General features: G+C 36.0%; 1 protein-coding gene across 7 annotated transcripts in view; it reads right to left on the bottom strand.

Moving 5' to 3' along the window:
• Positions 1–4,965, bottom strand: part of Hhla2 (HHLA2 member of B7 family) — a 63,169-nt gene extending 58,204 nt beyond the window's left edge. For 2 of the 7 annotated variants that reach the window (XM_074072368.1, XM_074072375.1), the window contains exon 1: positions 4,858–4,954. The gene's annotated coding sequence lies outside the window, so the exon portion shown is untranslated. Of the gene's footprint in view, positions 1–4,857 lie in introns of all 7 variants that reach the window. The other 5 variants (XM_074072373.1, XM_074072370.1, XM_074072369.1 and 2 more) reach the window with 4 other exon arrangements.
• Positions 4,966–16,413: the final 11,448 nt, after the last annotated feature.

Below are 16,413 nucleotides of genomic sequence, written 5' to 3'. Positions count from 1 at the left end.
ATTGCATGACTTGACCAGAGTGAAATTACCGAGGGCCTCCCTCAAAATTCCAAACAAGAAAGAGGGGCAATTCAGTCCCTTAAATCAACCTAAAAAAGAAAATAGGAACGTAAGAGACAAGACTTGGCAGAAATGGGGACAGAGGAGGGAAATACGGCGCACCTCAGGTTGTAAGGGAGGAAAGTATGAGAAAAGAATTTTTAGTCGAATAGGAGGGTACCTTAAGAAAAAAATGACTGCAAGAAGATAACTCTAGAAGAACAACAGATGTGCTCAGACTCATCAGAAAAAGAGAGATAAAGGTGGGAAAACAAAGCTTATGTATACTTGGTATTCAATCAACTTTTTCTACAGTCTCTGCTCTGGAATTCACAGGCAAGACAAAAGGATGGTAAAAAGAAGAGGTAAAAAGCCCTTCAAAGACAGTTTTCAGAACATGCAACAGTAAAACCACAAGTAGGTACATGAATTAGAAATGTAGTCTACAAAGCATGCTTAGGATATAAAGTTGCTTTGCAAATAAAATAAAAAGCTAAACTCAATGGGGGAAATTGGTTTGGAGGGCCTAGGTCTCTTCACACTCACAAGACTAGCTGCAAGATCAGACAACACAAATTAGAAGACATACTTGTGGATGTTCAACCAAGCCCCTCCTTTCTTTAATAAATCCTGGAACTGGTTTAGACAACAATGGAAGTTTTCTGAGAAGCATAACCCAGGCTTCCAGGAGCCTCTGGCCTACTTGATCCAGGACTCATTTCTCCAGGTCCCAAGTTTCTACTTTGCCCCCCTATGGGTTTTACTCCATAAACAGCTGGTTTCTCTCATGACAATGAAATAGCTGCAGACATTTCAAGCCTGACATCCACACACAACCAAACTGAGATGAAAACAGGAGTTCTACCAGTACTACTTGCCAAGAAGAGAATATTGTCTCCTGAAGCCCCAGCCAACCACTTTTGCATGTTGTTGGCTCACCTGGGTTATGTTCCCTTTTCACCCTTCAGTATGGCTCCCCCATTCCAGAAGTGGTCTTTCTGAGATCACAATTTTAATAAATTGCTTGCACCTGAATCCCTGACTCATCAAAGTCTTGTGGTAGAATCCTCCCTGTGATATAAAGGAATGCACTGAAATTCCAGGGCAAGTTGTTCTTAAAGCCTCCTAAGCTGCTCCTTCCCACCCTGCCTGCCATCTCCTAGGCTGGCACTTATGCTGTGAACCAGGCACTTGCTTGCTCATCTCACAAACTCTTTCTCAAGTCCCTGTTCTGTTTTTCCTGTGACCCATCCAACCTCCCACTTCTGCTCCTCTCAAGTCTCCTTCACCATGTCCTCTGAAAACATCACCCCACAATATACTGCCTTTTATCAATAACCTACTCAGATTTCTGCTGCCTTCCTGCCTCAGTTAAAACCTGATTCTTTTCCTAAAGCACCATTTCTCTTTTTCCTTTTTCTTAAGAAGAGCTGTTCATTTCCCCATCTTCCTTCCACATTGGAATGTGGGAATAAAGCTGGCAATCTCTTCATAAAACAGTGCTCTCTCCGAATCATCATTTCTGTATCTTAAGGGCCTCTGCATCTCACTGTCAGAATCCTAACTTCTTCTGAAGTGACTCTTGCTCTGACAAAACAGCATACCTAGGGAGCAGCAATTGTTTATAAGCAGGATGGGGTGCATATGGTTGGATTCAACTATTCTTTGTTCCTCTTTTATGTCAGAAATATTTTTAATGAGTGCCTTCTGCAGTCATCTGTCTTGGCTTTCCTATGCCCATCCCTATTCTGTCATCTATTACTAGATCCTGAACAGAAAATCTGAAACTCTATGAGGAGAAAGTCAAGAATGCCAAAACTAGTTCCTTTTCCTCCACTAAGCATAGTATTTTTGTAGATTGACTCCTCATCACTCAGAAATTTTAAACTAGAAATCTCAAACCTCATCACCTATCTCAAACACAAAATATCCTACCTGACAGAACCCCTTATCATTTCAATACTCTTCTCCCTTCTCCCTTCCCACCCCACTAAAAATCTTAAGATTTCCAAGCTTAGAGTCCATCCATTACCTCCATTTTGACTTAGGTCTTTTATTCCTGGGATTTTTTAATTTAAAATGGTTTAACTCTTTGAGCTCATTTTTTAAAAAATCAACCAAATAGTTCTTTCCCTTATTATCAAGTTGATCATGATAACTATAGAGCTGCTAACTTAGTGTACATGTAATTAGATTAGTAATAACAAATTTTCAATTTGTAGATTTCTAAGAGCAATTTTCAACAACTAAATGTGATTATTTTAGAAAAAATGATGTTAAACCTTGCTGCCCACTAGCCATAAATATTATCAAAGTCAGACTTACTAACAGTGACTTTGTACAACTGACAGTACATTCTAGTGAGTACAATTAGCAGGTAGAGGATGGGACAAAAAGACAAGGCAAAAGATTTTGTCTGTGAGGTGTTCTCTGTGAGGCATGTAATCTAGATGAATTTAGATAAGAAGGACCCCATTTATCAGAGATGATGTGTAAGGCAGAGGCTGGGTGGTCATAGATATCTACCTGCAACAGAAAGTATTCAAAGACAGAAAGCCCTGAGCATTCACTTGCCTATTTCCAGATTGCATTTTAATAGCTTTTCGCTTATCACTTGAACTCTAAGTGACTGGTAAGGAGTGACATACCATTACAGACTGTAAGATTCCAAGATCAAGAGCTAAGGAAGAACACCCCCCATTTTTCCGAACTTAAAAGTGAACCTCTGAGGGGAAATTTAGCATTTTCTACAGAGAAAAAAAATTCTGAAGCTAAGCTATTATAAATTGTAACTGCTAATTTCACCCCAATCTCCAATAGAGTGGGATGCAATAGATTGTCACAGAGACTTCATAGAAATGAACATCTAGAGAAAAGAAAGCCCCCAAAAGTAAAGGCTGTGCTCAAGAAAGATACACACATAACGTTTGAAGTTGGTGGGGCAAAAGAGGCCCTAAAATATATGCTGGTAACTTTAGTTTGTGCTAAATTAAAGAGATTTTGAACATTTAATTCTGCAACTGAATTCCAATGAAAGGTATATATGTTTTAGAAAAATAGTATTATATTGGGAAAAATCTCAAAGTTAGATAAAACTGGAACTGCAGGGATTTTAAAGACATGTTTATGGCTTCAGTGACATTGCATCCTGGACTTTTGTTTTGGTTTTATTTTTATGGAGGTCTGTTCATAGCTCTAGAGAGTGAATAGCCAATAGCCAGTCTTACCTGAGAGAAGACTAAGGTGGACAGGATTCTTCCTTAGTGCACAATTAGACTTTTTCAGGACTTAAAGTAAGTCAGGAGGTAACTGAGTTCTTTGGCAGTCTTTACCTGTGCTGTATAGCCTCTCAGATACTCCTGCCCACTAGAATGGGGAAAGATTCACATATCTGTAGTAGGAAGTCAGTTACACTGGTTCATTGAAAATCTCCAAGAGATTGCTGTTGCAAACAGCTCAGAAGAAAATTCCACTCAGGCAAATCTTGGAATTTAGTAAGAGGAAAAACCCCTTCTTTAATGTCTTACTTTACCACATATGCTTGATTACTGGTCAGAACAAGGAAGACCATCAGGATTTTAATTAATGTGCACAATATTCAGGCAGCTGAATAGTTTTAGTCTGAACATTAAATCCAAGAACTGCTTCCTGCCCCAGCTCAGACCAAGGCCAACTACAGAGCAGGCTGGTGGGCCACATGGGGACAAAGGCAGAGCCTTTATTCACAGACTTTATTAATGAATCACCAAACTTTTAGGGCACTCAGCATTATGATAGAGGAAATTATTTGTCTTTTGCATATATATTCTAAAATAATAATAATAGTAATGATCAATATTTATTTATTTATTGAACACTTTTTACACACCAAGTACCTTACTAAGTACTTTAATATATTTAAGGAAACTATGGCTCAGAGAAAAATACACAACTGATTAATTATGGGGCAGGTATTCATACCAAAGATTATTTGATTCTGTAAACTATGATCTTGACCTCTACACCTTATTGTATCTTTAAATTAAAATATGTTGATAAATGTGTCATATACCACCAGCTTACTTTTCTGGACAGAAATTATTTCCTCCAAGTTTCTAGGAAGTGGGGAAACCCAAATCTGCCTTGTCAGATACCAGTAACACAAAACAAAGAACCTAAATTATCTTCTGGTATTTATTTCTAATATCCAAAGTCCCAGACAATAGAAACTTAATAATTATTAAATTTTAACATTTTTAATCCTTCTTTAGATATTAAAATGAGATAAATGTAATAACTTTCCCTTGAGAGATTAGAAATAGCTAGGAGACTTCTAAGTTTCTTATTCTAGAATTCAGAAATAATTTGATTCTTCTGCTAAAAAAAAAAATCATTACTACATTCCTCTTCCTACCACTACCCACACCCTCATTCACCACAGAGGAGAAGTTCTTTCCTTGGGGCAGCTAAGAAGCTACTGTAGTGTAACTAATTGAAAAATTACAAAAATATACCCTCAGAGATAGGAAATCGCAACATACTTTTCAAAACAAACATTCCTCAGTCTTCTTTTGCTATCTTATTAGAACATTAAGACTTTTCCTCACTTTTGTTAAGTTCTTTTATTTAAAATGTATCAGGAGGATCTTTCAAGGCAAATTTTTATTCAGTATTTGCTTTGTACATATGCCCTACACATATTTGCACTAAGTTGATTTAAAAGACCAGTCACAATTTTTTAATAGAAAAATAAAATGTCAAGTGAAAACAATATATATTTGACTCAATCATGTCAAACTTTGAATTTTAGGTATAAACAACTTAGAAAGAAATACTTACCTTATTTAGAAATCCTACCTTCTAGTCAAGTGCTAAGTAGTCCATAAGGATAAACATTGAATTCAGACATGACAAGGAGTGAGAATGATAATAGTACTGGTCTCTGAGAGTAAGTCTAAAGAAAGTTAATTATTTAGCTATAGCACATCAAAGAAACCTATAATGGAACCCAGGATGCCCTCCTTCAAACTAAGCTCCACCCAAATATGAGTCAGTACATATTTTAAAGTCCAAAAATCAAAGATGATAAAGATAATAGTGTTACAGCTGCACTAATTTATGGCAGTATTTTTCTCTGGTTTCTATGTCCTGTGATATCTTGTGTGCCAACCTTCACCATCACATAACACAGGCAACTTCCTAGGGTGGGATGCTGTATAAACTTCATGCTCATAGAAAACCTGGTTAGCTTGCTGTAGAGTGGTAAAGAAAATTGTGCATCTGGTTGAAGTGGGTGCTGACCGTTTTATAAGAAGGAACTAGAACAAGTCAAAGTTCATCTACACCCATAATTCTTATCTCAGTCTTGGTTGATAAATAAACCGAAGCTTAACAGCTTTAGAGAAAAACCTTTGTGAAGACTTCTCTGAACTCTATGGGGAAGGTTTAGCAGTGTTTCCTTTATGCTATCATATCACTTATTTTTTATTACAATTATTTTCTGTCTCTCTTTCCCTCCCTCTCTCCCTCATTCCCTCCCCCTCTCCCTCATATGCACTTCTATACAGTAGATATTCACTAACTTCTGTTTCTCAACTATACCACTGTGCTTACCACAACCATGTACCAGCATGCTGTAGAAGGTTAATATTTGTTTGTTGAATGTACAGGAGCAAAAGTTACAAAGTGAACAAAAAAGGATGAGAACTATAAACGGGACACCAGAAACTGGGTCGGAAGTCTCAGAGCCCCTCCAAAAAACCCTAGTCACCCATTCCAACTTTTATCATTCTCTTATAGACGCTCTTGTGAAATAAGATCAAACTGGAACTTCCTTGAAAGATACAGGCAATTCCAGCTTTCACCTCTGAATCCCCAGAGCCATGTAGTTTCTAGTACATCACAGGCACTCAAATGTTAGTTTAGGAAAATAGCTAAGATCCTAAAGTATTAAAGCATATGCACGGGGTGGGGAATAGACCTTCATGGAATCTCAAAATTGAAGAACTAGATATTCTTTGAAGATTTTTGAAGTTTCAGGATGAAATGCCATATGCATACAGAGGTACTTGTTATGCCAAGATTGTTCAGACTAAAGGTAAAAATAGATCTAAGGTTTTTGAAATATCAGTGGTTGAGAGATACAGGATGTTCCAAGGTTTATGTCACAGAGAAAGTTACTATAAAATCTATTCCAACATTGAAGATTAGATCAGCAGGTTCAGGTATGAATGTTTCCCTTTCAATGCATCTGTCACTACCATTCTAGGATGAGATACCTGAAAGAAAGTAGGATGGACCATTAGGACCCTACCTGAAGGAATGCTATAGCACCACAGCTTACAGAATTTCCATTGTTAGCATCGTTAAACACTGATATTTGTTACTATTTCAAATGCCAGTTTTGGTTCTCCACTGTAAAATCTCTCCATGTCTTCAAGTTGCTGGGAGGAGAAATAGCATATAAAATTTTGTTAGCCCTGATTATATCCATCATACCTGTGCATCTACACTAAGGCTTAGAAGAGAATTTGGAGTAGCATTGGCATTTAACATGCATTAAAATTTCAAAATCTCTGAAGAATTAAAACTGTCATATAACTTAAGGATGGGAGAGTAGCTACTGGATGACTCCTCAAAGATCAGACAGGGTTGAAATTAATAATGCAAGTGTAGTCTTTAAATTGTCAAAACACTGCAGAAGAAAGTAAATTTGAACTTTACAATTGAGAAATGGAACCATGACTAAAATGTAGATCTTAAATTGATCTAAGGAAGACCAGGCATTATAGTCTTCATATATTAAGCATATGATCAACCAGGTCAATAGACATTTATTTCTAGCAAGAAACAGTTTCCTGGTATTCCAGCTGATGAAAAAATTTATCTTTAAGATCCACACATTTATTTTTCCAAGATGCTAATTGTCATAAATTATGTACGTCCTCTGTTCTTGTCCATTGTTGGTATGAAACTACCACATCAGTGCAGAGGTTCCCATGTCTTCTATATGCACTTTTTTTCTTGAACATGGGGCCTCATGCTTGCTAGGCAAGCATTCTTTCATTGAGCCAAGCCTGCACCCCTTTTCCTTTTAGTTTGTTTTTCAAGTAGGTCCCACACTTTTGCTCAGATTGGCCTCAGACCACAATTCTCCTACCTCCACTTCCCAAGTAGCTGCAACTATAGGTGCAAATCACCACACTCTCTACCTTCTACATGCTTTCCATAACCTCTTCTTGGCTCTCTGTTTTCTGGTATGTCTCAGGACTGCAATAGCTTCAACAACTTTCCAGTTTGCAGTGAGTTATCCTTCAAATTGTTGCAAAGTGCTATCTTAATGATCGCAGACAAAGATAGGCCCTCTTTTAGGATGAGGAAACGGCAAAAATTGGACAAATTTTGCACCTACTGAATGACTGTCGAAGTTGGGCTTTATATTAGACATCTTCCGGCTCCTCTCACAGCTCCTCAGTTCTTTTTGCTCTACCCATTGTTGAATCAACCAGCTCCACACAAATATTCTCTACAGTACCTCATCTCAGCTGTATTGTGTGTCTGCCATGCTTGTTGTGCCAGGGATTCTCTGCTTCTTAGTGAAACTCCTGAGAAAGATAAAAATCAATATCCTCCTGTGTTAATATTAGCCTGTAGAGTCAGGTTATTCACCTATTCTATATCTCTGATTGACGATCCTGAGAGGTACTCTACATGGTCTTTTAAAGTATTCCCACATGGACTAGATAGCAACTTTCCTATGGGGATGGCCTATTAAAGAACATACCATTGGATTAATTCTCCTTCCTTTGATCTCCTTCCTTATTCCTTGTGTTCACTTTCCAAAAGAATGTACTTACATGAAAGGTGTATCTCAGGCTCTGCTTCTTAAGAGAACCTCATTTAAAATAGGATACAAACACAGTCTTTCAATTTTATGGGTCCATTTTTCTTATTACTCTATTAATCACCAGACCTGAAATTCAATACTCATCATTTTTTCCATTTCAAATTGCAAACAAAGGTTAAAGATTTAATATTTGAATACCAAACATAATCTCTTCATGCTCTATATTCTTTGCTTAATAGTGGGGAATTGTAGTTACCTTTAAGGTAATGATTGTTTAAGAAGGATGCATATGTAAAAACTAAGAAAAACACATAAGTTGATCTTCTGTAGATGACTTTAGAGAGCTGGAAGTAGCTATCTTTACCCAGTGACATTTCAGTCTATAAATCTTCCTGACTGGCTCCTTTCCATCCTATGCTTTCTGAAAAGAAGTAAAATTGTTATTCTTTTGGCTTCTTATTTTAGATATATTGATGGCTTATTTTAAACACCCTCACTGAATAAAGAAAGCATAATTAACTCTTTATAGATCTGAGGTTTATAATAGCAATGATATCAATATTTACCAGTTATATATTCACATATGTATTGATGGAGGTTTGCCTTTCAAGAATTTATAGATGGAAAATGGCTACTTACATTTGTTTGCTTCTGGCACAAAAGAACATTGAGAAACAAATTAATGAATCCTCTAAATTGAAATACCATATTGCTGTCAGCTTACTAGCACCAGATTAAGAAAAACCAGCTGCTAAATATCAAGCTAGTCTTGGTTCAGAAAGAAAAAAATCTAACCATACATAGTAGTTGGAAGGTAATAATTCTATTCAATTTGTGAAACCTATCAGATCAGTTGGTCATATCACTTCTGATATAAGAAACAAGTAACACTTTATAATATTTGACATGTGCCAGAAATGAGTATGACTTATCACTAAAGATTGAGATGTAATGTATTAAGTTATAAATCTGAAGAAAAGAAACTAAGTTTCTGGCTCTTAGGGATATTACCTAAAGTGTTTATCACTGTGGAACAATGGATTGAGTTTATTCCATGACTTTCCTAAAGATCATATATATAATTTATATAGAGTAGCCAAGTGCATTTCTCTCAAAGCATAAAATAGAGATATCTGTATCAGTTACTTTTCTATAAACTGAACACAGAATTATCCATGGGATTAATAACTTGATAAAGTTATCAAAGAACACTTGATTTTAGGTTGTTGGAGCATAAAAAATAGGAGATCATTTCAGTTGAAAAAAATAGAGTGAAAGTTGTTTCTATAATTGCTTTTAATTCTTCAGAAAAAAATGTGTACAGTTAGTTTTTACAAAATAGTGCTTGCCTCTTTTCTTCTTTGGCTACCTGAGGATCAGTCATAAACAACACAATAGCTAAGAGGACCAGAAAGTACATGACCAACTGACTACTTCAAAGGAAACAAATGGCCACTGATGGCCTTTATCTTAGGAAGGTAACAGTACCCAAGACAGAAATTTGTAAAAATTACTAGCGGAATTGTACAAGACCACACCAGATATCATCTTTGTATTTGGATTCAGAACCCATTTTGGTGGTGGCAATACAATTGATTTTGGCATGATTTATATTTCTTGGGTTATGCAAAGAAAATGAATCTAAACATACACTTGCAAGAAAGAACACTGCCCTCATGACAAAAAAAAAAAAAAGCCTCAAGGAAATAGCGAAAGGAATGGAAGAACAAAATGAAGAATGTCACAGAGACTGGAAAGGCCAATATCGGTGCTGGCAAGGAGCAGAAGTAAAGACTCCACAATGATTTTATCTTCTGTGAATGTGTGAAACTTTTCATGAGACAATTAACTACAAAAACTTTTTAAATAAATTGTAGTTAAAGCTCTGTGCAATGTGCTTTTTAGTCAGAAAAAATATTATTGTTTCTACAAGCCTATTCCTTAACTTTTATATCACACTAGAATGTAATATGGATACATTATCATGGTTTTCCCAGTCTCCAATATTATTAACAAAATTTAATTGCTATTTACATGACTATCTCAGTAAAAGCAAAGTTATGATAGTACTTTAATCAATTTGCTTAAAATCCTATATACCAACTTGGCAATAATTACTAGAAGTATATATTCATAAAAGAGTCAAGAGTTTATAAGAGAGAGAACAATGATTGAAGAATAGTAGACATTACAAATGGCTATGACTACTAGTCACCTTTAATACTGCAGATGAACAATAGGAGACAACAGGATCAAACAGGAACAACAATAGAAGAATATCTTTCAAGCCCATAATAAGGCTAAAGTGTCAACTAGTGGCAGACAGGGTGGACTTTATTGGATATGCATTATGAAGTCTTCATTCTTTAGGAAATTACATACTTGCTTTGGAAACAGGGCAATTATATGAAATGTTAATGAATACTTTCAGACCAAGAAGTGTCAAAATAGCAAAGTGGGATTGGATTTTATGAGAAGGTTAATTTCTCAAGTCAGCATATAAAGCAAAACACAAAGTCAAATTACCTCTGAAAATTCCTAATGAAAATAGCTTACCACATAAGAAACAGACAGAAGCATCCTAAGTCCAACAAACAGTTTTTAATTTTTGAATTTTTAAATCATGATACCCAATGTGGTTGGCTTACATTTAGGGGCTTTGTGCTATCAAAAATATCTACTTAAAAGAAATGTGTGCTTAATCACTATGAAAATGTTTCTATCAAAATTACTCAGTCTGACTTTTAGAAAGTCATAGAACACCATGTTGTGTCAATTGCCTTTAAGATTCCCGAGGTCTTTTTACTTACAGATTAAAACTACAACGCTGGGTCATGCCTTACTCTAAACCATGGGTCTATAAGAAAGGGTCATTACGATGTGGAAGGAAGCATCCAGGAAGTATTGAATCACAATAAAGAAAATCAGAAAACATTATGGAAGACTGCCGTTTGACCTATCACTACTCAGACTCTAGGTCAGCACCCTCGTCACTCTTCTGAGTCTGAAGTCATAGTTTGAATAATTGACTTGGCCTCAGAGTTGAAGGTCCTCTGACACAGAACTAGGTCAAAAGTTTGGGTCAGTTTTGAGTACAAGTAAGTGTTAGCAACAGATTTGCATTTGAAACTCAGAATCACTTTTTTTAATAAAAAACTTACTTTGAAATCATGGAAGATTCACATGCACTTGTAATATAACACAAGATCTTCAAGGGCAAACACAACAAGGGGATTGGACTTTGAGCACATGATAAAAGCGAGAGCACACAAGGGAGGGGTGAGGATAGGTAAGACACCTAAAAAACTAGCTAGCATTTGTTGCCCTGAACGCAGAGAAACTAAAGCAGATACCTTAAATGCAACTGAGGCCAATAGGAAAAGGGGAACAGGTACTAGAGAAAAGGTTAGATCAAAAAGAATTAACCTAGAAGGTAACACCCACGCACAGGAAATCAATGTGAGTCAATACCCTGTATAGCTATCCTTACCTCAACCAGCAAAAACCCTTGTCCCTTCCTATTATTGCTTATACTCTCTCTACAACAAAATTAGAAATAAGGGCAAAATAGTTTCTGCTGGGTATTGAGGGGGTGGGGGGAGAGGGAGGGGGTGGAGTGGGTGGTAAGGGAGGGGGTGGGGGCAGTGGGGAGAAATGAACCAAGCCTTGTATGCACATATGAATAATAAAAGAAAAAATATATATAACACAAGATCTCATGTACCCTTTACTCAGTTTCCCTGGAAGGTAATACCTTGCAAAACTACAGTGTTTCATAACTAGTACATCTAGTTTGTGAGGGCTGCCGTAACAAAGAACTAGAGCTGACTGGCTTAAACAACAGAAATGTATTTTCTCACATTTCTGGATGCTAGAAGTCCAAGATTGGGTGTCAGTTAGATTGTTTCTTCTGAGGCCTCTCTCCTGGCTTGTAGATCATCATTTTTTTCTCCTTGTGTCTTTACAATATTGTCCCAATATATGTTCGTGTCTATATTACCTCCCCTTCCAAGGAAAACAAATTATGGCTCACGCTCATAATAAGGACCTCATTTTAACCTAATTACCTCTGTAAAGACCCTATTCCCAAAAATGATCACATTCTGGGCTACTGGGGTTTAGGATTTTAACATTTAAATTGGGCAGCGGGTGGAGGATGGGGACAATTTAGCCCATAATAACAAGGATATTGATAGTGATGCAGCCAAAATACAGAACAATCTATCATCACAAATATTCCTCAAATTGACTTTGACTAGTCACACCAACCTCATTCCCTCACTCACTCAAACTCTGGCAATCATACACCTGTTCCTCATGTTTATAATTGTATCATTTCAACAATGTCTTACAAATGGTTTCACATTTATAAAAACTTTATAACTCAGCATACATCTCTGCTGATTCATCCAGTTGTTGTGTTTGGATAGTTCATTTACTTTTATTGCTAAGTGGTATTCCACGGTGTACCACTGTTTATTTAATTATATACCCATTTCAGGGCATTGGATTATTTTCAGTTTTGAATTATTATGAATAGAGCTGCCATAAATATCTATGTACAGGTTTCTGAGCAAACATAAGCTTTTATTTTTCTGGGACAAATGCCCAGGAGTTGAATTGCTGGGATGTTTAGTGTTTTTTAAAAAGTGCCAAACTGTTTTCCAGAATATCTATACTATTTATATTTCAACCAGCAACATGAGTGATCCACAAGTAATATGAATGAAGTATTTTCTCTAAATTCTTACCAGCATTTGATAGTCACTTTTTTAATTTTAGTCATTCTGATAAGTGTGTAGTGATATCGCATTGTGGTTTTAATTGCAAATTAAATGTTGAACATCTTTTCAGTGGCTTATTTGCCATCTGTATATACTCTTGGTTAAGGTGTCTGTTCATATCTTTTGCCCATTTTCTAATTAAATTGTCTTTGCACTGTTGAGTGTTGAAGATACTTTATATATTTCAGATTTCATACTTTGGAAGATAAATAATTTGCAAATATTTTTTCTCACTCTATACCTTATCTTTACATTCATTCAACAGAGAATTTTTGCAGAGCAAAAGCTGTTAGTTTTCGAGACTCTGGATCTTACTTTAACATTGTATTTTAACTGACTTTTTTCTGACACAGCTTCAGCAAGGGCAGAGCAGGGAGGCATTTCATGACTATAAAGTGGAGGTGAAAGTCCGGGCTCTCCACACAGTCTCTACTGACACTCTGGAAAGGACAGAGTTCTTGTTACTGTCTAGGAAGCATCAAAGTTCAAGATCTCTTCAGCAGGAGGGTATGGTTTTGCATTACAGCCTCCTAAAGGCAAAAGACTAAGCTCCCCACCAGTTTCTCTGGATGTTTAAGTGGTGTAGAGAAGTTATTGTCTAAAACTTTCCATGCTAAGTTCCCCTTTCTTATCATTTTATTAGAGAAAGATAGCTTTTGTTAGGTCCTTTTTGATCTATGTCAATTGGCATTTCCAGATTGCTGGCCTCTTTAGCTCCAGCTCTGGGAAATGTGAGGCTAACAGAAAACCCAGGAACTCTCTTCTCCACCATGTCACTCCTTGGGTTTTAGGGCTCCTAGCCTGTTGGCCTTTTTTCTGCCCTTCAGAGTTGTATATTTTTTTCATGTGCCCAAGTTTTTTGTTTTGCTTAGTAGAAAGTCTAGAGCAAGTACTTTAGCTTGATCCTTGCAGAAGTGGAAATCCTCACTGACAGTTTCATTGATTTTGGTTAAGTTAACTACCCTTTCTATACTACAGTTTCCTTGTCTGTGAATCAAGGAAAACATCAACCTCACAGGGTGGTACAGAAGATTAAACAATAATCCATGTAAACTGTTTGACTCATAGTAGACACTGAAATCCTGGACTGCTTCTCTTTGAAGTAAGACTATACTATCACACATTCAAGTGTGTATTACAAAGCACTTCTGAATCTTCTAGTTCTATAGAAGGTCACTATCTTTAAGATCTTTATAACTTCTCGATACTATGAGGAAATCCCAGACTCCCCCCCTTAAAATTGGCAATTTTGGTCTGTATAGACAAATGTGATTTCCTTACAAAGCCCTAGCACATAGCAGACACTCAAATGCATCATTCTGTGATGATCAGACATGTTCCTCTGTGAGAATGTACTTTGTTTCTACATATTGTAATTGGACTCTTATGCTCAGAAATATAGGCCTGCCATCTGCAGATGAGTCAGACAGATGCTCACATTCTTTTCTCCTGTTCATCTGGAGAAGCCAAGTTTACTTTCACTTTGCATCCAGAGGATGTCACATTGAAACTATTTAATTCTTTTGGACTTGTTTAAAAGATCTCCTGGAGGACAAGAGGAGGACAAGGGTCATATTTATTTAATGTTGTCACCCTAGCACTTAGCTCATTGATAATAAGCATTTATTGAGTGAAAGGACTTTTAAAAATAAAAAATCAAAAAGAGTTCCCACAGCATTTATGGAAAGTGTTGCCACCTTATGAGTGCTTGGGTTGAGTGTTCTGAGGGAGAAGACACTCAAGATAAGGGAGCCACTGGCGACATAACTGGGTTTAGTAAGAGGTGGAAGGGAGCACTTGGCTAAGGTCAGTGGAAATTTTTTAGTGCTTCAGTGTCTTTCACAGGAATAATAAGGTGAATGAGAACCTTAGAAATGTTTGTTTCCTCTTTCTGATGGGTTGAATGATGGCTTAAGTTTTCAAAATAGCCTAGGAATTTTACTCTGGGGAGTAATAAAAAGAAACATGAAGGCTCTAGAAACTAAATAAAATATGAGTCATCCAGAAAGGGATGAAATTTTTGTTACTATCAAGGTTATATTAGATAACAATGGCAAACAGCAAGTTTGCTTTGAGAAGAAAAAAAATGCCCCTTGGTGACAAATAGATTTTTGGACTATGTTACTTTTTTCCCTTTCCTCAACTGAAAGCTTCTCTCATAGAACTATTTTGGGGCATATTAGTTAAAATAAGTTTTATTTAAAGTACTAAGTTACCAAAATATACAATCTTATTTTCCAGTAAGAAACAGTTGGAAAAAATGGCATTTCATGAAAAGCATAGTTTTCAATATTTATACCTCTAGAAAAATAGTAGATTAAATATCCTAAGCAATCTCTCTAAACTAAATATGAGAATAAATAGAAATACAAAATACATCTTTTATAAAATATCAATAAGATTGTGCAAAATTAGGAAATACAAAAATTTCTCCAAATTATTTAAAATCAGGAGCTCAACAAGCATGTACCAAATAACTCTCTTGACTTGTGAGTGTCTGCGAATCTCTGGAGACTTGAGCTTCTTGTGTGCCAAAATGAAGAAGAACTAAATCCTATGGCTCATTCAATTTGGAAATCTAATAGAGATCCTTGCATAAAACTGACTGGTTTAGGATGAAAGAAAAAAAAGTTGTCAGGAAAAGATGAAATCAAAGAAACATTCATTCTCAAACAGTTGTAGGTATTGCAAAAAAAAAAGTAATCCTTCCTTGAGAACACATGATTATGAACTAGTCCTCAGGTATGCTGTATAAATTCAAGGTACCTATGTGGCCCAACAAAATCTCAAGCACAGAATTTAATTTGAAATTGTTCTGGATTAGTCATACCCCCAGGCTACTGAGAAAAGAAAATATCAATCCTCTCTAAGTAAACAAAATGCAGGAGAAAAGCTCTAAGGATCTACATATAAATTTGCAACAAGTTTGAGCATCTCTACACACGTATCAAAATACAAATCACAAAATAATAATGAAAACTTACAATGAGTAAAGAACAGCAGAAGTAAATCCACAAAGATTTCATATCAGAATAAAAAGCAATACGTTTAAAGAAAAGAGATCCTTGAAAGCAAGCTGGAAATAGGAGATTTTAATGGAGAACCAAGAGACTTAAAACACAATCATATGGAATGTGCATGAAAGAAAAATACAATGCATTGAATGTGAAATTTGAGTACAAATTAAAAAGCTGATTTATTTATTTTTGTTCTGTCTGTCCTGGAAACTTCCAAAAAACACCCAAGAAGATTGATACACATATATAAAAGAAAAGACAAAAGACATGGAGACTTGAATGAAAAGTTTAACACAGTCTATACTATTCAGGTTGCAAAAGTACCTGAGTAGTTGCAGAAGGGGTAGATTGTGACTGATAGTTGTTTATAATTATTAAAAAGCAAAGACTTCTGAGAATTCCAAGACAGTTAAAGCCATACACCTCACGAGTGTTGAGGAAAAGTTAGATTATAAAAGTAGTCAGAGAGAAATGAAAGATAATGTGCAAAAGACAATTTGTATGGTGGCTGAACTCTTAAGAGCAACAAGGAAGGCAGAAGACAGTGAGAAGATATATTTAAAGTAAGAAGAAAAGATAACTTGTCAATCTATACCTAGAGATATGCTCAAGAAAGGAGGCATTAAAGCTTTTTTATAACTAGGGGGACTTTGCCATGCAAACTATAATGTTATTCAACCAATGTAATAATCCCAGATAAAGGGGTGCCTATCTGTTGCCCATAGCTAAGCAAATATATGAAAGTTCA

The sequence above is a fragment of the Castor canadensis genome, chromosome 5 (genome assembly GCF_047511655.1).
Source record: "Castor canadensis chromosome 5, mCasCan1.hap1v2, whole genome shotgun sequence".
Lineage (NCBI taxonomy): Eukaryota > Metazoa > Chordata > Mammalia > Rodentia > Castoridae > Castor > Castor canadensis.
The sequence above is the reverse complement of the archived record's forward strand: the minus strand, read 5'-3'. Positions and strand labels throughout refer to the sequence as shown.